The sequence below is a fragment of the Catharus ustulatus genome, chromosome 26, assembly GCF_009819885.2.
Source record: "Catharus ustulatus isolate bCatUst1 chromosome 26, bCatUst1.pri.v2, whole genome shotgun sequence".
Lineage (NCBI taxonomy): Eukaryota > Metazoa > Chordata > Aves > Passeriformes > Turdidae > Catharus > Catharus ustulatus.
This window is the reverse complement of record NC_046246.1, coordinates 805,780-830,665: the sequence shown is the minus strand read 5'-3', so window position 1 is coordinate 830,665 and position 24,886 is coordinate 805,780.

Below are 24,886 nucleotides of genomic sequence, written 5' to 3'. Positions count from 1 at the left end.
CCCCAAGGGAGGCCGAGGCCACAGCCCGGCTCTGCAGCCCCAAGGGAGCCCAAGCCCACAGCCCGGCTCTGCAGGGAGCCCGAGCCCACAGCCCGGCTCTGCAGCCCCAAGGGAGCCTGAGCCCACAGCCCGGCTCTGCAGGGAGCCTGAGCCCACAGCCCGGCTCTGCAGGGAGCCCGAGCCCACAGCCCGGCTCTGCAGCCCCTGAGGGAGCCCGAGCCCACAGCCCGGCTCTGCAGGGAGCCCGAGCCCACAGCCCGGCTCTGCAGCCCCTGAGCGAGCCCGAGCCCACAGCCCGGCTCTGCAGGGAGCCCGAGCCCACAGCCAGGCTCTGCAGGGAGCCCGAGCCCACAGCCCGGCTCTGCAGACCCTGAGCGAGCCCGAGCCCACAGCCCGGCTCTGCAGGGAGCCCGAGCCCACAGCCAGGCTCTGCAGGGAGCCCGAGCCCACAGCCAGGCTCTGCAGCCCCAAGGGAGCCCGAGCCCACAGCCAGGCTCTGCAGGGAGCCCGAGCCCACAGCCAGGCTCTGCAGCCCCTGAGCGAGCCCGAGCCCACAGCCAGACTCTGCAGGGAGCCCGAGCCCACAGCCAAGCCCTGCAGGGAGCCCGAGCCCACAGCCCGGCTCTGCAGCCCCTGAGGGAGCCCGAGCCCACAGCCAGGCTCTGCAGCCCCTGAGCGAGCCTGAGCCCACAGCCAGGCTCTGCAGCGAGCCCGAGCCCACAGCCCGGCTCTGCAGCCCCTGAGCGAGCCCGAGCCCACAGCCAAGCTCTGCAGGGAGCCCGAGCCTACAGCCAGGCTCTGCAGGGAGCCCGAGCCCACAGCCAGGCTCTGCAGGGAGCCCGAGCCCACAGCCCAGCTCTGCAGCCCCAAGGGAGCCCGAGCCCACAGCCAGGCTCTGCAGGGAGCCCGAGCCCACAGCCAGGCTCTGCAGCCCCTGAGCGAGCCCGAGCCCACAGCCAGGCTCTGCAGGGAGCCCGAGCCCACAGCCAGGCTCTGCAGGGAGATCGAGCCCACAGCCAGGCCCTTCAGGGAGCCCGAGCCCACAGCCCGGCTCTACAGCCCCTGAGGGAGCCCGAGCCCACAGCCAGGCTCTGCTGGGAGCCCGAGCACACAGCCCGGCTCTGCAGCCCCTGAGCGAGCCCGAGCCCACAGCCCGGCTCTGCAGGGAGCCCGAGCCCACAGCCCGGCTCTGCAGCCCCAAGGGAGGCCGAGCCCACAGCCCGGCTCTGCAGCCCCAAGGGAGCCCAAGCCCACAGCCCGGCTCTGCAGGGAGCCCGAGCCCACAGCCCGGCTCTGCAGCCCCAAGGGAGCCTGAGCCCACAGGCCGGCTCTGCAGGGAGCCCGAGCCCACAGCCAGGCTCTGCAGGGAGCCCGAGCCCACAGCCCGGCTCTGCAGCCCCTGAGGGAGCTCGAGCCCACAGCCCGGCTCTGCAGGGACCCCGAGACCACAGCCCGGCTCTGCAGCCCCAAGGGACCCGAGCCCACAGCCCGGCTCTGCAGCCCCAAGGGAGCCCGAGCCCACAGCCCGGCTCTGCAGCCCCAAGGGAGCCCGAGCCCACAGCCCGGCTCTGCAGGGAGCCCGAGCCCACAGCCAGGCTCTGCAGGGAGCCCGAGCCCACAGCCCGGCTCTGCAGCCCCAAGGGAGCCCGAGCCCACAGCCAGGCTCTGCAGGGAGCCCGAGCCCGCAGCCAGGCTCTGCAGCCCCTGAGCGAGCCCGAGCCCACAGCCAGGCTCTGCAGGGAGCCCGAGCCCACAGCCAGGCTCTGCAGGGAGACCGAGCCCACAGCCAGGCCCTTCAGGGAGCCCGAGCCCACAGCCCGGCTCTACAGCCCCTGAGGGAGCCCGAGCCCACAGCCAGGCTCTGCTGGGAGCCCGAGCACACAGCCCGGCTCTGCAGCCCCTGAGCGAGCCCGAGCCCACAGCCCTGCTCTGCAGGGAGCCCGAGCCCACAGCCCGGCTCTGCAGCCCCAAGGGAGGCCGAGCCCACAGCCCGGCTCTGCAGCCCCAAGGGAGCCCAAGCCCACAGCCAGGCTCTGCAGGGAGCCCGAGCCCACAGCCAGGCTCTGCAGCCCCAAGGGAGCCCGAGCCCACAGCCAGGCTCTGCAGGGAGCCCGAGCCCACAGCCAGGCTCTGCAGCCCCTGAGCGAGCCCGAGCCCACAGCCCTGCTCTGCAGGGAGCCCGAGCCCACAGCCCGGCTCTGCAGCCCCAAGGGAGCCCAAGCCCACAGCCCGGCTCTGCAGGGAGCCCGAGCCCACAGCCCGGCTCTGCAGCCCCAAGGGAGCCTGAGCCCACAGCCCGGCTCTGCAGGGAGCCCGAGCCCACAGCCAGGCTCTGCAGGGAGCCCGAGCCCACAGCCCGGCTCTGCAGCCCCTGAGGGAGCCCGAGCCCACAGCCTGGCTCTGCAGGGAGCCCGAGCCCACAGCCCGGCTCTGCAGCCCCTGAGCGAGCCCGAGCCCACAGCCAGGCTCTGCAGGGAGCCCGAGCCCACAGCCCGGCTCTGCAGCCCCAAGGGAGCCCGAGCCCACAGCCAGGCTCTGCAGGGAGCCCGAGCCAAACGCCCGGCTCTGCAGCCCCAAGGGAGCCCGAGCCCACAGCCCAGCTCTGCAGCCCCAAGGGAGCCCGAGCCCACAGCCAGGCTCTGCAGGGAGCCCGAGCCCACAGCCCGGCTCTGCAGCCCCTGAGCGAGCCCGAGCCCACAGCCCGGCTCTGCAGGGAGCCCGAGCCCACAGCCAGGCTCTGCAGGGAGCCCGAGCCCACAGCCCGGCTCTGCAGACCCTGAGCGAGCCCGAGCCCACAGCCCGGCTCTGCAGGGAGCCCGAGCCCACAGCCAGGCTCTGCAGGGAGCCCGAGCCCACAGCCAGGCTCTGCAGCCCCAAGGGAGCCCGAGCCCACAGCCAGGCTCTGCAGGGAGCCCGAGCCCACAGCCAGGCTCTGCAGCCCCTGAGCGAGCCCGAGCCCACAGCCAGGCTCTGCAGGGAGCCCGAGCCCACAGCCAGGCTCTGCAGCCCCTGAGCGAGCCCGAGCCCACAGCCCGGCTCTGCAGCCCCTGAGGGAGCCCGAGCCCACAGCCAGGCTCTGCAGGGAGCCCGAGCCCACAGCCCGGCTCTGCAGCCCCAAGGGAGCCCGAGCCCACAGCCCGGCTCTGCAGGGAGCCCGAGCCCACAGCCAGGCTCTGCAGGGAGCCCGAGCCCCCAGCCTGGCTCTGCAGCCCCTGAGCGAGCCCGAGCCCACAGCCCGGCTCTGCAGGGAGCCCGAGCCCACAGCCAGGCTCTGCAGGGAGCCTGAGCACACAGCCCGGCTCTGCAGCCCCTGAGCGAGCCCGAGCCCACAGCCAGGCTCTGCAGGGAGCCCGAGCCCACAGCCCGGCTCTGCAGCCCCAAGGGAGCTCGAGCCCACAGCCAGGCTCTGCAGGGAGCCCGAGCCCACAGCCAGGTTCTGCAGCCCCTGAGCGAGCCCGAGCCCACAGCCAGGCTCTGCAGGGAGCCCGAGCCCACAGCCAGGCCCTGCAGGGAGCCCGAGCCCGCAGCCCGGCTCTGCAGCCCCTGAGGGAGCCCGAGCCGACAGCCCGGCTCTGCAGGGAGCCCGAGCCCACAGCCCGGCTCTGCAGCCCCTGAGCGAGCCCGAGCCCACAGCCCGGCTCTGAAGGGAGCCCGAGCCCACAGCCAGGCTCTGCAGCCCCAAGGGAGCCCGAGCCCACAGCCCGGCTATGCAGGGAGCCCGAGCCCACAGCCCGGCTCTGCAGCCACTGAGCGAGCCCGAGCCCACAGCCCGGCTCTGCAGGGAGCCCGAGCCCACAGCCCAGCTCTGCAGCCCCAAGGGAGCCCGAGCCCACAGCCCGGCTCTGCAGGGAGCCCGAGCCCACAGCCAGGCTCTGCAGGGAGCCCGAGCCCACAGCCCGGCTCTGCAGCCCCTGAGCGAGCCCGAGCCCACAGCCAGGCTCTGCAGGGAGCCCGAGCCCACAGCCCGGCTCTGCAGTCCCTGAGGGAGCCCGAGCCCACAGCCCGGCTCTGCAGGGAGCCCGAGCCCACAGCCAGGCTCTGCAGCCCCAAGGGAGCCCGAGCCCACAGCCCGGCTCTGCAGGGAGTCCGAGCCCACAGCCCGACTCTGCAGGGAGCCCGAGCCCACAGCCCGGCTCTGCAGCCCCAAGGGAGCCCGAGCCCACAGCCCGGCTCTGCAGGGAGCCCGAGCCCACAGCCAGGCTCTGCAGGGAGCCCGAGCCCACAGCCCGGCTCTGCAGCCCAAAGGGAGCCCGAGCCCACAGCCCGGCTCTGCAGCCCCAAGGGAGCCCGAGCCCACAGCCAGGCTCTGCAGGGAGCCCGAGCCCACAGCCAGGCTCTGCAGCCCCTGAGCGAGCCCGAGCCCACAGCCAGGCTCTGCAGGGAGCCTGAGCCCACAGCCAGGACCTGCAGGGAGCCTGAGCCCACAGCCAGGCTCTGCAGCCCCAAGGGAGCCCGAGCCCACAGCCAGGCTCTGCAGGGAGCCCGAGCCCACAGCCCGGCTCTGCAGCCCCTTAGGGAGCCCGAGCCCACAGCCAGGCTCTGCAGGGAGCCCGAGCCCACAGCCCGGCTCTGCAGCCCGAAGGGAGCCCGAGCCCACAGCCCGGCTCTGCAGGGAGCCCGAGCCCACAGCCAGGCTCTGCAGGGAGCCCGAGCCCACAGCCAGGCTCTGCAGCCCCTGAGCGAGCCCGAGCCCACAGCCAGGCTCTGCAGGGAGCCTGAGCCCACAGCCAGGCCCTGCAGGGAGCCCGAGCCCACGGCCAGGCTCTGCAGCCCCAAGGGAGCCCGAGCCCACAGCCGGGATCTGCAGCCCCTGAGCGAGCCCGAGCCCACAGCACAGCTCTGCAGGGAGCCTGAGCCCACAGCCCGGCTCTGCAGCCCCAAGGGAGCCCGAGCCCACAGCCCGGCTCTGCAGCCCCAAGGGAGCCCGAGCCCACAGCCAGGCTCTGCAGGGAGCCCGAGCCCATAGCCCGGCTCTGCAGGGAGCCCGAGCCCACAGCCCGGCTCTGCAGCCCCAAGGGAGCCCGAGCCCACAGCCGGGATCTGCAGCCCCTGAGCGAGCCCGAGCCCACAGCCCAGCTCTGCAGGGAGCCTGAGCCCACGCCCGGCTCTGCAGCCCCAAGGGAGCCCGAGCCCACAGCCCGGCTCTGCAGCCCCAAGGGAGCCCGAGCCCACGGCCAGGCTCTGCAGCTCCAAGGGAGCCCGAGCCCACAGCCCGGCTCTGGAGGGAGCCTGAGCCCACAGCCAGGCTCTGCAGGGAGCCCGAGCCCACAGCCCTGCTCTGCAGCCCCTGAGCGAGACCAAGCCCAAAGCCCGCCTCTGCAGGGAGCCCGAGCCCACAGCCAGGCTCTGCAGGGAGCCCGAGCCCACAACCCAGCTCTGCAGCCCCAAGGGAGCCCGAGCTCACAGCCCGGCTCTGCAGGGAGCCCGTGCCCACAACCCAGCTCTGCAGCCCCAAGGGAGCCCGAGCCCACAGCCCGGCTCTGCAGGGAGACCGAGCCCACAGCCAGGCTCTGCAGGGAGTCCGAGCCCACAGCCCGGCTCTGCAGGGAGCCTGAGCCCACAGCCCGGCTCTGCAGGGAGCCCGAGCCCACAGCCCGGCTCTGCAGCCCCAAGGGAGCCCGAGCCCACAGCCCGGCTCTGCAGCCCCTGAGCGAGCCCGAGCCCACAGCCCGGCTCTGCAGCCCCTGAGCAAATCCGAGCCCACAGCCAGGCTCTGCAGCGAGCCCGAGCCCACAGCCAGGCTCTGCAGCCCCTGAGCGAGCCCGAGCCCACAGCCAGGCTCTGCAGCCCCTGAGCGAGCCCGAGCCCACAGCCAGGCTCTGCAGGGAGCCCGAGCCCACAGCCCGGCTCTGCAGGCAGCCTGAGCCCACAGTCCGGCTCTGCAGCCCCTGAGCGAGCCCGAGCCCACAGCCCGCCTCTGCAGGGAGCCCGAGCCCACAGCCAGGCTCTGCAGGGAGCCCGAGCCCACAGCCCGGCTGTGCAGCCACAAGGGAGCCCAAGCCCACAGCCCGGCTCTGCAGCCCCTGAGCGAGCCCGAGCCCACAGCCTGGCTCTGCAGGGAGCCCGAGCCCACAGCCCAGCTCTGCAGCCCCTGAGGGAGCCCGAGCCCAGAGCCAGGCTCTGCAGGGAGCCCGAGCCCAGAGCCAGGCTCTGCAGCCCCTGAGTGAGCCCGAGCCCACAGCCCGGCTCTGCAGAGAGCCCGAGCCCACAGCCCGGCTCTGCAGCCCCAAGGGAGCCCGAGCCCACAGCCCGGCTCTGCAGCCCTAAGGGAGCCCGAGCCCACAGCCCGGCTCTGCAGGGAGCCCGAGCCCACAGCCCGGCTCTGCAGCCCCAAGGGAGCCCGAGTCCGCAGCCAGGCTCTGCAGGGAGCCCGAGCCCACAGCCCGGCTCTGCAGGGAGCCCGAGCCCACAGCCAGGCTCGGCAGGGAGCCCGAGCCCACAGCCCGGCTCTGCAGCCCCTGAGCGAGCCCGAGCCCACAGCCCGGCTCTGCAGGGAGCCCGAGCCCACAGCCAGGCTCTGCAGCGAGCCCGAGCCCACAGCCCGACTCTGCAGCCCCTGAGCGAGCCCGAGCCCACAGCCAGGCTCTGCAGGGAGCCCGAGCCCACAGCCAGGCTCTGCAGCCCCTGAGCGAGCCCGAGCCCACAGCCAGGCTCTGCAGGGAGCCCGAGCCCACAGCCAGGCCCTGCAGGGAGCCCGAGCCCACAGCCCGGCTCTGCAGCCCCTGAGGGAGCCCGAGCCCACAGCCAGGCTTTGCAGGGAGCCCGAGCCCACAGCCCGGCTCTGCAGCCCCTGAGCGAGCCCGAGCCCACAGCCCGGCTCTGCAGGGAGCCCGAGCCCACAGCCACACTCTGCAGGGAGCCCGAGCCCACAGCCCGGCTCTGCAGCCCCTGAGCGAGCCTGAGCCCACAGCCCGGCTCTGCAGGGAGCCCGAGCCCACAGCCAGGCTCTGCAGCGAGCCTGAGCCCACAGCCCGACTCTGCAGCCCCTGAGCGAGCCCGAGCCCACAGCCAGGCTCTGCAGGGAGCCCGAGCCCACAGCCCGGCTCTGCAGCCCCAAGGGAGCTCGAGCCCACAGCCAGGCTCTGCAGGGAGCCCGAGCCCACAGCCAGGCTCTGCAGCCCCTGAGCGAGCCCGAGCCCACAGCCAGGCTCTGCAGGGAGCCCGAGCACACAGCCCGGCTCTGCAGCCCCTGAGGGAGCACGAGCCCACAGCCCGGCTCTGCAGGGACCCCGAGCCCACAGCCCGGCTCTGCAGCCCCGGAGCGAGCCCGAGCCCACAGCCAGGCTCTGCAGGGAGCCCGAGCCCACAGCCCGGCTCTGCAGCCCCAAGGGACCCGAGCCCACAGCCCGGCTCTGCAGCCCCAAGGGAGCCCGAGCCCACAGCCCGGCTCTGCAGCCCCAAGGGAGCCCGAGCCCACAGCCAGGCTCTGCAGGGAGCCCGAGCCCACAGCCCGGCTCTGCAGGGAGCCCGAGCCCACAGCCTGGCTCTGCAGCCCCTGAGCGAGCCCGAGCCCACAGCCCGGCTCTGCAGGGAGCCCGAGCCCACAGCCCGGCTCTGCAGCCCAAAGGGAGCCCGAGCCCACAGCCCGGCTCTGCAGCCCCAAGGGAGCCCGAGCCCACAGCCAGGCTCTGCAGGGAGCCCGAGCCCACAGCCAGGCTCTGCAGCCCCTGAGCGAGCCCGAGCCCACAGCCAGGCTCTGCAGGGAGCCTGAGCCCACAGCCAGGACCTGCAGGGAGCCCGAGCCCACAGCCAGGCTCTGCAGCCCCAAGGGAGCCCGAGCCCACAGCCAGGCTCTGCAGGGAGCCCGAGCCCACAGCCCGGCTCTGCAGCCCCTTAGGGAGCCCGAGCCCACAGCCAGGCTCTGCAGGGAGCCCGAGCCCACAGCCCGGCTCTGCAGCCCGAAGGGAGCCCGAGCCCACAGCCAGGCTCTGCAGGGAGCCCGAGCCCACAGCCAGGCTCTGCAGGGAGCCCGAGCCCACAGCCAGGCTCTGCAGCCCCTGAGCGAGCCCGAGCCCACAGCCAGGCTCTGCAGGGAGCCTGAGCCCACAGCCAGGCCCTGCAGGGAGCCCGAGCCCACGGCCAGGCTCTGCAGCCCCAAGGGAGCCCGAGCCCACAGCCGGGATCTGCAGCCCCTGAGCGAGCCCGAGCCCACAGCACAGCTCTGCAGGGAGCCTGAGCCCACAGCCCGGCTCTGCAGCCCCAAGGGAGCCCGAGCCCACAGCCCGGCTCTGCAGCCCCAAGGGAGCCCGAGCCCACAGCCAGGCTCTGCAGGGAGCCCGAGCCCATAGCCCGGCTCTGCAGGGAGCCCGAGCCCACAGCCCGGCTCTGCAGCCCCAAGGGAGCCCGAGCCCACAGCCGGGATCTGCAGCCCCTGAGCGAGCCCGAGCCCACAGCCCAGCTCTGCAGGGAGCCTGAGCCCACGCCCGGCTCTGCAGCCCCAAGGGAGCCCGAGCCCACAGCCCGGCTCTGCAGCCCCAAGGGAGCCCGAGCCCACGGCCAGGCTCTGCAGCTCCAAGGGAGCCCGTGCCCACAGCCCGGCTCTGGAGGGAGCCTGAGCCCACAGCCAGGCTCTGCAGGGAGCCCGAGCCCACAGCCCTGCTCTGCAGCCCCTGAGCGAGACCAAGCCCAAAGCCCGCCTCTGCAGGGAGCCCGAGCCCACAGCCAGGCTCTGCAGGGAGCCCGAGCCCACAACCCAGCTCTGCAGCCCCAAGGGAGCCCGAGCTAACAGCCCGGCTCTGCAGGGAGCCCGTGCCCACAACCCAGCTCTGCAGCCCCAAGGGAGCCCGAGCCCACAGCCCGGCTCTGCAGGGAGACCGAGCCCACAGCCAGGCTCTGCAGGGAGTCCGAGCCCACAGCCCGGCTCTGCAGGGAGCCTCAGCCCACAGCCCGGCTCTGCAGGGAGCCCGAGCCCACAGCCCGGCTCTGCAGCCCCAAGGGAGCCCGAGCCCACAGCCCGGCTCTGCAGGGAGCCCGTGCCCACAACCCAGCTCTGCAGCCCCAAGGGAGCCCGAGCCCACAGCCCGGCTCTGCAGGGAGACCGAGCCCACAGCCAGGCTCTGCAGGGAGTCCGAGCCCACAGCCCGGCTCTGCAGGGAGCCTGAGCCCACAGCCCGGCTCTGTAGGGAGCCCGAGCCCACAGCCCGGCTCTGCAGCCCCAAGGGAGCCCGAGCCCACAGCCCGGCTCTGCAGCCCCTGAGCGAGCCCGAGCCCACAGCCCGGCTCTGCAGCCCCTGAGCAAATCCGAGCCCACAGCCAGGCTCTGCAGCGAGCCCGAGCCCACAGCCAGGCTCTGCAGCCCCTGAGCGAGCCCGAGCCCACAGCCAGGCTCTGCAGCCCGTGAGCGAGCCCGAGCCCACAGCCAGGCTCTGCAGGGAGCCCGAGCCCACAGCCCGGCTCTGCAGGCAGCCTGAGCCCACAGTCCGGCTCTGCAGCCCCTGAGCGAGCCCGAGCCCACAGCCCGCCTCTGCAGGGAGCCCGAGCCCACAGCCAGGCTCTGCAGGGAGCCCGAGCCCACAGCCCGGCTGTGCAGCCACAAGGGAGCCCAAGCCCACAGCCCGGCTCTGCAGCCCCTGAGCGAGCCCGAGCCCACAGCCAGGCTCTGCAGGGAGCCCGAGCCCACAGCCCAGCTCTGCAGCCCCTGAGGGAGCCCGAGCCCAGAGCCAGGCTCTGCAGGGAGCCCGAGCCCAGAGCCAGGCTCTGCAGCCCCTGAGTGAGCCCGAGCCCACAGCCCGGCTCTGCAGAGAGCCCGAGCCCACAGCCCGGCTCTGCAGCCCCAAGGGAGCCCGAGCCCACAGCCCGGCTCTGCAGCCCTAAGGGAGCCCGAGCCCACAGCCCGGCTCTGCAGGGAGCCCGAGCCCACAGCCCGGCTCTGCAGCCCCAAGGGAGCCCGAGTCCGCAGCCAGGCTCTGCAGGGAGCCCGAGCCCACAGCCCGGCTCTGCAGGGAGCCCGAGCCCACAGCCAGGCTCGGCAGGGAGCCCGAGCCCACAGCCTGGCTCTGCAGCCCCTGAGCGAGCCCGAGCCCACAGCCCGGCTCTGCAGGGAGCCCGAGCCCACAGCCAGGCTCTGCAGCGAGCCCGAGCCCACAGCCCGACTCTGCAGCCCCTGAGCGAGCCCGAGCCCACAGCCAGGCTCTGCAGGGAGCCCGAGCCCACAGCCAGGCTCTGCAGCCCCTGAGCGAGCCCGAGCCCACAGCCAGGCTCTGCAGGGAGCCCGAGCCCACAGCCAGGCTCTGCAGGGAGCCCGAGCCCACAGCCCGGCTCTGCAGCCCCTGAGGGAGCCCGAGCCCACAGCCAGGCTTTGCAGGGAGCCCGAGCCCACAGCCCGGCTCTGCAGCCCCTGAGCGAGCCCGAGCCCACAGCCCGGCTCTGCAGGGAGCCCGAGCCCACAGCCACACTCTGCAGGGAGCCCGAGCCCACAGCCCGGCTCTGCAGCCCCTGAGCGAGCCTGAGCCCACAGCCCGGCTCTGCAGGGAGCCCGAGCCCACAGCCAGGCTCTGCAGCGAGCCTGAGCCCACAGCCCGACTCTGCAGCCCCTGAGCGAGCCCGAGCCCACAGCCAGGCTCTGCAGGGAGCCCGAGCCCACAGCCCGGCTCTGCAGCCCCAAGGGAGCTCGAGCCCACAGCCAGGCTCTGCAGGGAGCCCGAGCCCACAGCCAGGCTCTGCAGCCCCTGAGCGAGCCCGAGCCCACAGCCAGGCTCTGCAGGGAGCCCGAGCCCACAGCCCGGCTCTGCAGCCCCTGAGGGAGCTCGAGCCCACAGCCCGGCTCTGCAGGGACCCCGAGCCCACAGCCCGGCTCTGCAGCCCCGGAGCGAGCCCGAGCCCACAGCCAGGCTCTGCAGGGAGCCCGAGCCCACAGCCCGGCTCTGCAGCCCCAAGGGACCCGAGCCCACAGCCCGGCTCTGCAGCCCCAAGGGAGCCCGAGCCCACAGCCCGGCTCTGCAGCCCCAAGGGAGCCCGAGCCCACAGCCAGGCTCTGCAGGGAGCCCGAGCCCACAGCCCGGCTCTGCAGGGAGCCCGAGCCCACAGCCTGGCTCTGCAGCCCCTGAGCGAGCCCGAGCCCACAGCCCGGCTCTGCAGGGAGCCCGAGCCCACAGCCCGGCTCTGCAGCCCAAAGGGAGCCCGAGCCCACAGCCCGGCTCTGCAGCCCCAAGGGAGCCCGAGCCCACAGCCAGGCTCTGCAGGGAGCCCGAGCCCACAGCCAGGCTCTGCAGCCCCTGAGCGAGCCCGAGCCCACAGCCAGGCTCTGCAGGGAGCCTGAGCCCACAGCCAGGACCTGCAGGGAGCCCGAGCCCACAGCCAGGCTCTGCAGCCCCAAGGGAGCCCGAGCCCACAGCCAGGCTCTGCAGGGAGCCCGAGCCCACAGCCCGGCTCTGCAGCCCCTTAGGGAGCCCGAGCCCACAGCCAGGCTCTGCAGGGAGCCCGAGCCCACAGCCCGGCTCTGCAGCCCGAAGGGAGCCCGAGCCCACAGCCCGGCTCTGCAGGGAGCCCGAGCCCACAGCCAGGCTCTGCAGGGAGCCCGAGCCCACAGCCAGGCTCTGCAGGGAGCCCGAGCGCACAGCCCGGATCTGCAGCCCCTGAGCGAGCCCGAGCCCACAGCTCGGCTCTGCAGGGAGCCCGAGCCCACAGCCCGGCTCTGCAGCCCCAAGGGAGCCCGAGCCCACAGCCCGGCTCTGCAGGGAGCCCGAGCCCACAGCCCGGCTCTGCAGCCCCAAGAGAGCCCGAGCCCACAGCCCGGCTCTGCAGCCCCTGAGCGAGCCCGAGCCCACAGCCAGGCTCTGCAGGGAGCCCGAGCCCACAGCCCCGCTCTGCAGCCCCTGAGCGAGCCCGAGCCCACAGCCAGGCTCTGCAGGGAGCCCGAGCCCACAGCCAGGCTCTGCAGCCCCAAGGGAGCCCGAGCCCACAGCCCGGCTCTGCAGGGAGTCCGAGCCCACAGCCAGGCTCTGCAGGGAGCCCGAGCCCACAGCCCGGCTCTGCAGCCCCTGAGCGAGCCCGAGCCCACAGCCCGGCTCTGCAGGGAGCCCGAGCCCACAGCCCGGCTCTGCAGGGAGCCCGAGCCCACAGCCAGGCTCTGCAGGGAGCCCGAGCCCACAGCCCGGCTCTGCAGCCCCAAGGGAGCCCGAGCCCACAGCCAGGCTCTGCAGGGAGCCCGAGCCCACAGCCAGGCTCTGCAGCCCCTGAGCGAGCACGAGCCCACAGCCAGGCTCTGCAGGGAGCCTGAGCCCACAGCCAGGCCCTGCAGGGAGCCCGAGCCCACAGCCAGGCTCTGCAGCCCCAAGGGAGTCCGAGCCCACAGCCAGGCTCTGCAGGGAGCCCGAGCCCACAGCCCGGCTCTGCAGCCCCTGAGGGAGCCCGAGCCCACAGCATGGCTCTGCAGGGAGCCCGAGCCCACAGCCCGGCTCTGCAGGGAGCCCGAGCCAACAGCCAGGCTCTGCAGGGAGCCCAAGCCCACAGCCTGGCTCTGCAGCCCCTGAGCGAGCCCAAGGCCACAGCCCGGCTCTGCAGGGAGCCCGAGCCCACAGCCAGGCTCTGCAGGGAGCCCGAGCACACAGCCAGGCTCTGCAGCCCCTGAGCGAGCCCGAGCCCACAGCCCGGCTCTGCAGGGAGCCCGAGCCAACAGCCAGGCCCTGCAGGGTGCCCGAGCCCACAGCCAGGCTCTGCAGCCCCAAGAGAGTCCGAGCCCACAGCCAGGCTCTGCAGGGAGCCCGAGCCCACAGCCCGGCTCTGCAGCCCCAAGGGAGCCCGAGCCCACAGCATGGCTCTGCAGTGGGCCCAAGCCCACAGCCCGGCTCTGCAGCCCCAAGGGAGCCCGAGCCCACAGCCCGGCTCTGCAGGGAGCCCGAGCCAACAGCCAGGCTCTGCAGGGAGCCCAAGCCCACAGCCTGGCTCTGCAGCCCCTGAGCGAGCCCGAGGCCACAGCCCGGCTCTGCAGGGAGCCCGAGCCCACAGCCAGGCTCTGCAGGGAGCCCGAGCACACAGCCCGGCTCTGAAGCCCCTGAGCGAGCCCGAGCCCACAGCCCGGCTCTGCAGGGAGCCCGAGCCCACAGCCAGGCTCTGCAGGGAGCCCGAGCACACAGCCCGGCTCTGAAGCCCCTGAGCGAGCCCGAGCCCACAGCCCGGCTCTGCAGGGAGCCCGAGCCCACAGCTAGTCTCTGCAGCCCCAAGGGAGCCCGAGCCCACAGCCCGGCTCTGCAGGGAGTCCGACCCACAGCCAGGCTCTGCAGGGAGCCCGAGCCCACAGCCCGGCTCTGCAGCCCCTGAGCGAGCCCGAGCCCACAGCCCGGCTCTGCAGGGAGCCCGAGCCCACAGCCAGGCTCTTCAGGGAGCCCGAGCCCACAGCCCGGCTCTGCTGGGAGCCCGAGCCCACAGCCCGGCTCTGCAGCCCCAAGGGAGCCCGAGCCCACAGCCAGGCTCTGCAGGGAGCCCGAGCCCACAGCCAGGCTCTGCAGCCCCTGAGCGAGCCCGAGCCCACAGCCAGGCTCTGCAGGGAGCCTGAGCCCACAGCCAGGCCCTGCAGGGAGCCCGAGCCCACAGCCAGGCTCTGCAGCCCCAAGGGAGCCCGAGCCCACAGCCAGGCTCTGCAGGGAGCCCGAGCCCACAGCCCGGCTCTGCAGCCCCTTAGGGAGCCCGAGCCCACAGCATGGCTCTGCAGGGAGCCCGAGCCCACAGCCCGGCTCTGCAGCCCCAAGGGAGCCCGAGCCCACAGCCAGGCCCTGCAGGGAGCCCGAGCCCACAGCCCGGCTCTGCAGGGAGCCCGAGCACACAGCCCGGCTCTGCAGCCCCTGAGCGAGCCCAAGCCCACAGCCCGGCTCTGCAGGGAGCCCGAGCCCACAGCCAGGCTCTGCAGCGAGCCCGAGCCCACAGCCTGACTCTGCAGCCCCTGAGCGAGCCCGAGCCCACAGCCAGGCTCTGCAGGGAGCCCGAGCCCACAGCCAGGCTCTGAAGCCCCTGAGCGAGCCCGAGCCCACAGCCAGGCTCTGCAGGGAGCCCGAGCCCACAGCCAGGCCCTGCAGCCCCTGAGCGAGCCCGAGCCCACAGCCCAGCTCTGCAGCCCCAAGGGAGCCCGAGCCCACAGCCAGGCTCTGCAGGGAGCCCGAGCCCACAGCCCGGCTCTGCAGCCCCTGAGGGAGCCCGAGCCCACAGCCAGGCTGTGCAGGGAGCCCGAGCCCACAGCCCGGCTCTGCAGCCCCAAGGGAGCCCGAGCCCACAGCCCGGCTCTGCAGGGAGCCCGAGCCCACAGCCAGGCTCTGGAGGGAGCCCGAGCCCACAGCCTGGCTCTGCAGCCCCTGAGCGAGCCCGAGCCCACAGCCCGGCTCTGCAGGGAGCCCGAGCCCACAGCCCGGCTCTGCAGCCCCTGAGCGAGCCCGAGCCCACAGCCCGGCTCTGCAGGGAGCCCGAGCCCACAGCCAGGCTCTGCAGCGAGCCCGAGCCCACAGCCCGAGTCTGCAGCCCCTGAGCGAGCCCGAGCCCACAGCCAGGCTCTGCAGGGAGCCCGAGCCCACAGCCCAGCTCTGCAGCCCCAAGGGAGCTTGAGCCCACAGCCAGGCTCTGCAGGGAGCCCGAGCCCACAGCCAGGGTCTGCAGCCCCTGAGCGAGCCCGAGCCCACAGCCAGGCTCTGCAGGGAGCCCGAGCCCACAGCCAAGCCCTGCAGGGAGCCCGAGCCCACAGCCCGGCTCTGCAGCCCCTGAGGGAGCCCGAGCCCACAGCCCGGCTTTGCAGGGAGCCCGAGCCCACAGCCCGGCTCTGCAGCCCCTGAGCGAGCCCGAGCCCACAGCCCGGCTCTGCAGGGAGCCTGAGCCCACAGCCAGGCTCTGCAGCCCCAAGGGAGTCCGAGCCCACAGCCTGGCTCTGCAGGGAGCCCGAGCCCACAGCCCGGCTCTGCAGCTACTGAGCGAGCCCGAGCCCCCAGCCCGGCTCTGTAGGGAGCCCGAGCCCACAGCCCGGCTCTGCAGGCCCAAGGGAGCCCGAGCCCACAGCCCGGCTCTGCAGGCCCAAGGGAGCCCGAGCCCACAGCCAGGCTCTGCAGGGAGCCAGAGCCCACAGCCCGGATCTGCAGCCCCTGAGCGAGCCCGAGCCCACAGCCCGGCTCTGCAGGGAGCCCGAGCCCACAGCGCGGCTCTGCAGGGAGCCCGAGCCCACAGCCCGGCTCTGCAGCCCCAAGGGAGCCCGAGCCCACAGCCCGGCTCTGCAGGAAGTCCGAGCCCACAGCCCGGCTCTGCAGGGAGCCCGAGCCCACAGCCCGGCTCTGCAGCCCCTGAGCGAGCCCTAGCCCACAGCCCGGCTCTGCAGGGAGCCCGAGCCCACGGCCAGGCTCTGCAGGGAGCCCGAGCCCACAGCCCGGCTCTGCAGCCCCAAGGGAGCCCGAGCCCACAGCCAGGCTCTGCAGCCCCAAGGGAGCCCGAGCCCACAGCCAGGCTCTGCAGCCCCAAGGGAGCCCGAGCCCACAGCCAGGCTCTGCAGGGAGCCCGAGCCCACAGCCAGGCTCTGCAGCCCCTGAGCGAGCCCGAGCCCACAGCCAGGCTCTGCAGGGAGCCTGAGCACACAGCCAGGCCCTGCAGGGAGCCCGAGCCCACAGCCAGGCTCTGCAGCCCCAAGGGAGCCCGAGCCCACAGCCAGGCTCTGCAGGGAGCCCGAGCCCACAGCCCGGCTCTGCAGCCCCTGAGGGAGCCCGAGCCCACAGCATGGCTCTGCAGGGAGCCCGAGCCCACAGCCCGGCTCTGCAGCCCCAAGGGAGCCCGAGCCCACAGCCCGGCTCTGCAGGGAGCCCGAGCCCACAGCCAGGCTCTGCAGGGAGCCCGAGCCAACAGCCTGGCTCTGCAGCCCCAAGGGAGCCCGAGCCCACAGCCCGGCTCTGTAGCCCCAAGGGAGCCCGAGCCCACAGCCCGGCTCTGCAGCCCCAAGGGAGCCCGAGCCCACAGCCCGGATCTGCAGCCCCTGAGCGAGCCCGAGCCCACAGCCCGGCTCTGCAGGGAGCCCGAGCCCACAGCCCGGCTCTGCAGGGAGCCCGAGCCCACAGCCCGGCTCTGCAGCCCCAAGGGAGCCCGAGCCCACAGCCCGGCTCTGCAGCCCCAAGGGAGCCCGAGCCCACAGCCCGGCTCTGCAGCCCTAAGGGAGCCCGAGCCCACAGCCCGGCTCTGCAGCCCCAAGGGAGCCCGAGCCCACGGCCGGGCTCTGCAGGGAGCCCGAGCCCACAGCCCGGCTCTGCAGGGAGCCCGAGACCACAGCCCGGCTCTGCAGTCCCAAGGGAGCCCGAGCCCACAGCCCGGCTCTGCAGGGAGCCCGAGCCCACAGCCCGGCTCTGCAGCCACTGAGCGAGCCCGAGCCCACAGCCCGGCTCTGCAGGGAGCCCGAGCCCACAGCCAGGCTCTGCAGGGAGCCCGAGCCCACAGCCCGGCTCTGCAGCCCCTGAGCGAGCCCGAGCCCACAGCCCGGCTCTGCAGGGAGCCCGAGCCCACAGCCAGGCTCTGCAGCGAGCCCGAGCCCACAGCCCGAGTCTGCAGCCCCTGAGCGAGCCCGAGCCCACAGCCAGGCTCTGCAGGGAGCCCGAGCCCACAGCCCGGCTCTGCAGCCCCAAGGGAGCTCGAGCCCACAGCCAGGCTCTGCAGGGAGCCCGAGCCCACAGCCAGGGTCTGCAGCCCCTGAGCGAGCCCGAGCCCACAGCCAGGCTCTGCAGGGAGCCCGAGCCCACAGCCAAGCCCTGCAGGGAGCCCGAGCCCACAGCCCGGCTCTGCAGCCCCTGAGGGAGCCCGAGCCCACAGCCCGGCTCAGCAGGGAGCCTGAGCCCACAGCCCGGCTCTGCAGCCCCTGAGCGAGCCCGAGCCCACAGCCCGGCTCTGCAGGGAGCCTGAGCCCACAGCCAGGCTCTGCAGCCCCAAGGGAGTCCGAGCCCACAGTCTGGCTCTGCAGGGAGCCCGAGCCCACAGCCCGGCTCTGCAGCCACTGAGCGAGCCCGAGCCCACAGCCCGGCTCTGTAGGGAGCCCGAGCCCACAGCCCGGCTCTGCAGGCCCAAGGGAGCCCGAGCCCACAGCCCGGCTCTGCAGGGAGCCCGAGCCCACAGCCAGGCTCTGCAGGGAACCCGAGCCCACAGCCAGGCTCTGCAGGGAGCCAGAGCCCACAGCCCGGATCTGCAGCCCCTGAGCGAGCCCGAGCCCACAGCCAGGCTCTGCAGGGAGCCCGAGCCCACAGCCCGGCTCTGCAGCCCCAATGGAGCCCGAGCCCACAGCCCGGCTCTGCAGGGAGCCCGAGCCCACAGCGCTGTTCTGCAGGGAGCCCGAGCCCACAGCCCGGCTCAGCAGCCCCAAGGGAGCCCGAGCCCACAGCCCGGCTCTGCAGGAAGTCCGAGCCCACAGCCAGGCTCTGCAGGGAGCCCGAGCCCACAGCCCGGCTCTGCAGCCCCTGAGCGAGCCCTAGCCCACAGCCCGGCTCTGCAGGGAGCCCGAGCCCACGGCCAGGCTCTGCAGGGAGCCCGAGCCCACAGCCCGGCTCTGCAGGGAGCCCGAGCCCACAGCCCGGCTCTGCAGCCCCAAGGGAGCCCGAGCCCACAGCCAGGCTCTGCAGCCCCAAGGGAGCCCGAGCCCACAGCCAGGCTCTGCAGGGAGCCCGAGCCCACAGCCAGGCTCTTCAGCCCCTGAGCGAGCCCGAGCCCACAGCCAGGCTCTGCAGGGAGCCTGAGCACACAGCCAGGCCCTGCAGGGAGCCCGAGCCCACAGCCAGGCTCTGCAGCCCCAAGGGAGCCCGAGCCCACAGCCAGGCTCTGCAGGGAGCCCGAGCCCACAGCCCGCATCTGCAGCCCCTGAGCGAGCCCGAGCCCACAGCCCGGCTCTGCAGGGAGCCCGAGCCCACAGCCCGGCTCTGCAGCCCCAAGGGAGCCCGAGCCCACAGCCCGGCTCTGCAGCCCCAAGGGAGCCCGAGCCCACAGCCCGGCTCTGCAGCCCTAAGGGAGCCCGAGCCCACAGCCCGGCTCTGCAGCCCCAAGGGAGCCCGAGCCCACGGCCGGGCTCTGCAGTCAGCCCGAGCCCACAGCCAGGCTCTGCAGCCCCAAGGGAGCCCGAGTCCACAGCCCGGCTCTGCAGCCACTGAGCGAGCCCGAGCCCACAGCCCGGCTCTGCAGGGAGCCCGAGACCACAGCCCGGCTCTGCAGCCCCAAGGGAGCCCGAGCCCACAGCCCGGCTCTGCAGGGAGCCCGAGCCCACAGCCCGGCTCTGCAGCCACGGAGCGAGCCCGAGCCCACAGCCCGGCTCTGCAGGGAGCCCGAGCCCACAGCCAGGCTCTGCAGGGAGCCCGAGCACACAGCCCGGCTCTGCAGCCCCTGAGCGAGCCCGAGCCCACAGCCCGGCTCTGCAGGGAGCCCGAGCCCACAGCCAGGCTCTGCAGCGAGCCCGAGCCCACAGCCCGAGTCTGCAGCCCCTGAGCGAGCCCGAGCCCACAGCCAGGCTCTGCAGGGAGCCCGAGCCCACAGCCCGGCTCTGCAGCCCCAAGGGAGCTCGAGCCCACAGCCAGGCTCTGCAGGGAGCCCGAGCCCACAGCCAGGGTCTTCAGCCCCTGAGCAAGCCCGAGCCCACAGCCAGGCTCTGCAGGGAGCCCGAGCCCACAGCCAAGCCCTGCAGGGAGCCCGAGCCCACAGCCCGGCTCTGCAGCCCCTGAGGGAGCCCGAGCCCACAGCCCGGCTCTGCAGGGAGCCCGAGCCCACAGCCCGGCTCTGCAGCCCCTGAGCGAGCCCGAGCCCACAGCCCGGCTCTGCAGGGAGCCTGAGCCTACAGCCAGGCTCTGCAGCCCCAAGGGAGTCCGAGCCCACAGTCTGGCTCTGCAGGGAGCCCGAGCCCACAGCCCGGCTCTGCAGCCACTGAGCGAGCCCGAGCCCACAGCCCGGCTCTGTAGGGAGCCCGACCCCACAGCCCGGCTCTGCAGGCCCAAGGGAGCCCGAGCCCACAGCCCGGCTCTGCAGGGAGCCCGAGCCCACAGCCAGGCTCTGCAGGGAACCCGAGCCCACAGCCAGGCTCTGCAGGGAGCCAGAGCCCACAGCCCGGATCTGCAGCCCCTGAGCGAGCCCGAGCCCACAGCCAGGCTCTGCAGGGAGCCCGAGCCCACAGCCCGGCTCTGCAGCCCCAATGGAGCCCGAGCCCACAGCCCGGCTCTGCAGGGAGCCCGAGCCCACAGCGCGGCTCTGCAGGGAGCCCGAGCCCACAGCCCGGCTCTGCAGCCCCAAGGGAGCCCGAGCCCACAGCCCGGCTCTGCAGGAAGTCCGAGCCCACAGCCAGGCTCTGCAGGGAGCCCGAGCCCACAGCCCGGCTCTGCAGCCCCTGAGCGAGCCCTAGCCCACAGCCCGGCTCTGCAGGGAGCCCGAGCCCACAGCCCGGCTCTGCAGCCACTGAGCGAGCCCGAGCCCACAGCCCGGCTCTGCAGGGAGCCCGAGCCCACAGCCCAGCTCTGCAGCCCCAAGGGAGCCCGAGCCCACAGCCCGGCTCTGCAGGGAGCCCGAGCCCACAGCCAGGCTCTGCAGGGAGTCCGAGCCCACAGCCCGGCTCTGCAGCCCCAAGGGAGCCCGAGCCCACAGCCCGGCTCTGCAGCCCCAAGGGAGCCCGAGCCCACAGCCCGGCTCTGCAGGGAGCCCGAGCCCACAGCCCGGCTCTGCAGCCCCAAGGAAGCCCGAGCCCACAGCCCGGCTCTGCAGGGAGCCCGAGCCCACAGCCCGGCTCTGCAGCCCAAAGTGAGCCCGAGCCCACAGCCAGGCTCTGCAGGGAGCCCGAGCCCACAGCCCGGCTCTGCAGCCCCATGGGAGCCCGAGCCCACAGCCCGGCTCTGCAGCGAGCCCGAGCCCACAGCCAGGGTCTGCAGCGAGCCCGAGCCCACAGCCCGGCTCTGCAGCCCCTGAGTGAGCCCGAGCCCACAGCCTGGCTCTGCAGGGAGCCCGAGCCCACAGCCCGGCTCTGCAGCCCCAAGGGAGCCCGAGCCCACAGCCCGGCTCTGCAGCCCCAAGGGAGCCCGAGCCCACAGCCCGGCTCTGCAGGGAGCCCGAGCCCACAGCCCAGCTCTGCAGCCCCAAGGGAGCCCGAGCCCACAGCCCGGCACTGCAGGGAGCCCGAGCCCACAGCCAGGCCCTGCAGGGAGCCCGAGCCCACAGCACGGCTCTGCAACCCCTGAGCGAGTCCGAGCCCACAGCCCGGCTCTGCAGGGAGCCCGAGCCCACAGCCAGGCTCTGAAGGGAGCCCGAGCCCACAGCCAGGCTCTGCAGGGAGCCCGAGCCCACAGCCCGGCTCTGCAGCCCCTGAGCGAGCCCGAGCCCACAGCCAGGCTCTGCAGGGAGCCCGAGCCCACAGCCAGGCTCTGCAGGGAGCCCGAGCCCACAGCCCGGCTCTGCAGCCCCTGAGGGAGCCCGAGCCCACAGCCAGGCTCTGCAGGGAGCCCGAGCCCACAGCCCGGCTCTGCAGCCCCAAGGGAGCCCGAGCCCACAGCCCGGCTCTGCAGGGAGCCCGAGCCCACAGCCAGGCCCTGCAGGGAGTCCGAGCCCACAGCCCGGCTCTGCAGCCCCTGAGCGAGCCCGAGCCCACAGCCAGGCTCTGCAGGGAGCCCGAGCCCACAGCCAGGCTCTGCAGGGAGCCCGAGCCCACAGCCCGGCTCTGCAGCCCCTGAGCGATCCCGAGCCCACAGCCCGGCTCTGCAGCCCCAAGGGAGCCCGAGCCCACAGCCCGGCTCTGCAGCCCCTGAGGGAGCCCGAGCCCACAGCCAGGCTCTGCAGGGAGCCTGAGCCCACAGCCCGGCTCTGCAGCCCCAAGGGAGCCCGAGCCCACAGCCCGGATCTGCAGCCCCAAGGGAGCCCGAGCCCACAGCCCGGCTCTGCAGCCCCAAGGGAGCCCGAGCCGACGGCCAGGCTCTGCAGGGAGCCCGAGCCCACAGCCCGGCTCTGCAGGGAGCGCAAGCCCACAGCCCGGCTCTGCAGCCCCAAGGGAGCCCGAGCCGACGGCCAGGCTCTGCAGGGAGCCCGAGCCCACAGCCCGCCTCTGCAGCCCCTGAGCGAGCACGAGCCCACAGCCCGGCTCTGCAGCCCCAAGGGAGCCCGAGCCCACAGCCCGGCTCTGCAGGGAGCCCGAGCCCACAGCCCGGCTCTGCAGCCCCAAGGGAGCCCGAGCCCACAGCCCGGCTCTGCAGGGAGCCCGAGCCCACAGCCCGGCTCTGCAGCCCAAAGTGAGCCCGAGCCCACAGCCAGGCTCTGCAGGGAGCCCGAGCCCTCAGCCCGGCTCTGCAGCCCCAAGGGAGCCCGAGCCCACAGCCCGGCTCTGCAGGGAGCCCGAGCCCACAGCCCGGCTCTGCAGCCCCAAGTGAGCCCTAGCCCACAGCCAGGCTCTGCAGGGAGCCCGAGCCCACAGCCCGGCTCTGCAGCCCCTGAGGGAGCCCGACCCCACAGCCCAGCTCTGCAGGGAGCCCGAGGCCACAGCGAGGCTCTGCAGCGAGCCCGAGCCCACAGCCCGGCTCTGCAGCCCCAAGGGAACCCGAGCCCACAGCCCGGCTCTGCAGGGAGCCCGAGCCCACAGCCAGGCTCTGCAGGGAGCACGAGCCCACAGCCAGGCTCTGCAGGGAGCCCGAGCGCACAGCCCGGATCTGCAGCCCCTGAGCGAGCCCGAGCCCACAGCTCGGCTCTGCAGGGAGCCCGAGCCCACAGCCCGGCTCTGCAGCCCCAAGGGAGCCCGAGCCCACAGCCCGGCTCTGCAGGGAGCCCGAGCCCACAGCCCGGCTCTGCAGCCCCAAGAGAGCCCGAGCCCACAGCCCGGCTCTGCAGCCCCTGAGCGAGCCCGAGCCCACAGCCAGGCTCTGCAGGGAGCCCGAGCCCACAGCCCCGCTCTGCAGCCCCTGAGCGAGCCCGAGCCCACAGCCAGGCTCTGCAGGGAGCCCGAGCCCACAGCCAGGCTCTGCAGCCCCAAGGGAGCCCGAGCCCACAGCCCGGCTCTGCAGGGAGTCCGAGCCCACAGCCAGGCTCTGCAGGGAGCCCGAGCCCACAGCCCGGCTCTGCAGCCCCTGAGCGAGCCCGAGCCCACAGCCCGGCTCTGCAGGGAGCCCGAGCCCACAGCCCGGCTCTGCAGGGAGCCCGAGCCCACAGCCAGGCTCTGCAGGGAGCCCGAGCCCACAGCCCGGCTCTGCAGCCCCAAGGGAGCCCGAGCCCACAGCCAGGCTCTGCAGGGAGCCCGAGCCCACAGCCAGGCTCTGCAGCCCCTGAGCGAGCACGAGCCCACAGCCAGGCTCTGCAGGGAGCCTGAGCCCACAGCCAGGCCCTGCAGGGAGCCCGAGCCCACAGCCAGGCTCTGCAGCCCCAAGGGAGTCCGAGCCCACAGCCAGGCTCTGCAGGGAGCCCGAGCCCACAGCCCGGCTCTGCAGCCCCTGAGGGAGCCCGAGCCCACAGCATGGCTCTGCAGGGAGCCCGAGCCCACAGCCCGGCTCTGCAGGGAGCCCGAGCCAACAGCCAGGCTCTGCAGGGAGCCCAAGCCCACAGCCTGGCTCTGCAGCCCCTGAGCGAGCCCAAGGCCACAGCCCGGCTCTGCAGGGAGCCCGAGCCCACAGCCAGGCTCTGCAGGGAGCCCGAGCACACAGCCAGGCTCTGCAGCCCCTGAGCGAGCCCGAGCCCACAGCCCGGCTCTGCAGGGAGCCCGAGCCAACAGCCAGGCCCTGCAGGGTGCCCGAGCCCACAGCCAGGCTCTGCAGCCCCAAGGGAGTCCGAGCCCACAGCCAGGCTCTGCAGGGAGCCCGAGCCCACAGCCCGGCTCTGCAGCCCCAAGGGAGCCCGAGCCCACAGCATGGCTCTGCAGTGGGCCCAAGCCCACAGCCCGGCTCTGCAGCCCCAAGGGAGCCCGAGCCCACAGCCCGGCTCTGCAGGGAGCCCGAGCCAACAGCCAGGCTCTGCAGGGAGCCCGAGCCCACAGCCTGGCTCTGCAGCCCCTGAGCGAGCCCGAGGCCACAGCCCGGCTCTGCAGGGAGCCCGAGCCCACAGCCAGGCTCTGCAGGGAGCCCGAGCACACAGCCCGGCTCTGAAGCCCCTGAGCGAGCCCGAGCCCACAGCCCGGCTCTGCAGGGAGCCCGAGCCCACAGCCAGTCTCTGCAGCCCCAAGGGAGCCCGAGCCCACAGCCCGGCTCTGCAGGGAGTCCGAGCCCACAGCCAGGCTCTGCAGGGAGCCCGAGCCCACAGCCCGGCTCTGCAGCCCCTGAGCGAGCCCGAGCCCACAGCCCGGCTCTGCAGGGAGCCCGAGCCCACAGCCAGGCTCTTCAGGGAGCCCGAGCCCACAGCCCGGCTCTGCTGGGAGCCCGAGCCCACAGCCCGGCTCTGCAGCCCCTGAGGGAGCCCGAGCCCACAGCCAGGCTCTGCAGGGAGCCCGAGCCCACAGCCCGGCTCTGCAGCCCCAAGGGAGCCCGAGCCCACAGCCCGGCTCTGCAGGGAGCCCGAGCCCACAGCCAGGCCCTGCAGGGAGTCCGAGCCCACAGCCCGGCTCTGCAGCCCCTGAGCGAGCCCGAGCCCACAGCCAGGCTCTGCAGGGAGCCCGAGCCCACAGCCAGGCTCTGCAGGGAGCCCGAGCCCACAGCCCGGCTCTGCAGCCCCTGAGCGATCCCGAGCCCACAGCCCGGCTCTGCAGCCCCAAGGGAGCCCGAGCCCACAGCCCGGCTCTGCAGCCCCTGAGGGAGCCCGAGCCCACAGCCAGGCTCTGCAGGGAGCCTGAGCCCACAGCCCGGCTCTGCAGCCCCAAGGGAGCCCGAGCCCACAGCCCGGATCTGCAGCCCCAAGGGAGCCCGAGCCCACAGCCCGGCTCTGCAGCCCCAAGGGAGCCCGAGCCGACGGCCAGGCTCTGCAGGGAGCCCGAGCCCACAGCCCGGCTCTGCAGGGAGCGCAAGCCCACAGCCCGGCTCTGCAGCCCCAAGGGAGCCCGAGCCCACAGCCCGGCTCTGCAGCCCCAAGGGAGCCCGAGCCGACGGCCAGGCTCTGCAGGGAGCCCGAGCCCACAGCCCGCCTCTGCAGCCCCTGAGCGAGCACGAGCCCACAGCCCGGCTCTGCAGCCCCAAGGGAGCCCGAGCCCACAGCCCGGCTCTGCAGGGAGCCCGAGCCCACAGCCCGGCTCTGCAGCCCCAAGGGAGCCCGAGCCCACAGCCCGGCTCTGCAGGGAGCCCGAGCCCACAGCCCGGCTCTGCAGCCCCAAGTGAGCCCTAGCCCACAGCCAGGCTCTGCAGGGAGCCCGAGCCCACAGCCCGGCTCTGCAGCCCCTGAGGGAGCCCGACCCCACAGCCCAGCTCTGCAGGGAGCCCGAGGCCACAGCGAGGCTCTGCAGCGAGCCCGAGCCCGCAGCCCGACTCTGCAGCCCCTGAGCGAGCCCGAGCCCACAGCCAGGCTCTGCAGAGAGTCCGAGCCCACAGCCAGGCTCTGCAGGGAGCCCGAGCCCACAGCCAGGCTCTGCAGGGAGCCCGAGCCCACAGCAAGGGTCTGCAGCCCCTGAGCGAGCCCGAGCCCACAGCCAGGCTCTGCAGGGAGCCCGAGCCCACAGACAGGACCTGCAGGGAGCCCGAGCCCACAGCCCGGCTCTGCAGCCCCAACGGAGCCGGAGCCCACAGCCAGGCTCTGCAGGGAGCCCGAGCCCACAGCCCGGCTCTGCAGCCCCAAGGGAGCCCGAGCCCACAGCCCGGCTCTGCAACCCCAAGGGAGCCCGAGCCCACAGCCCGGCTCTGCAGGGAGCCTGAGCCCACAGCCAGGCCCTGCAGGGAGCCCGAGCCCACAGCCCGGCTCTGCAGCCCCTGAGCGAGCCCGAGCCCACAGCCAGGCTCTGCAGGGAGCCCGAGCCCACAGCCCGGCTCTGCAGCCCCAAGGGAGCCCGAGCCCACAGCCCGGCTCTGCAGGGAGCCCGAGCCCACAGCCCGGCTCT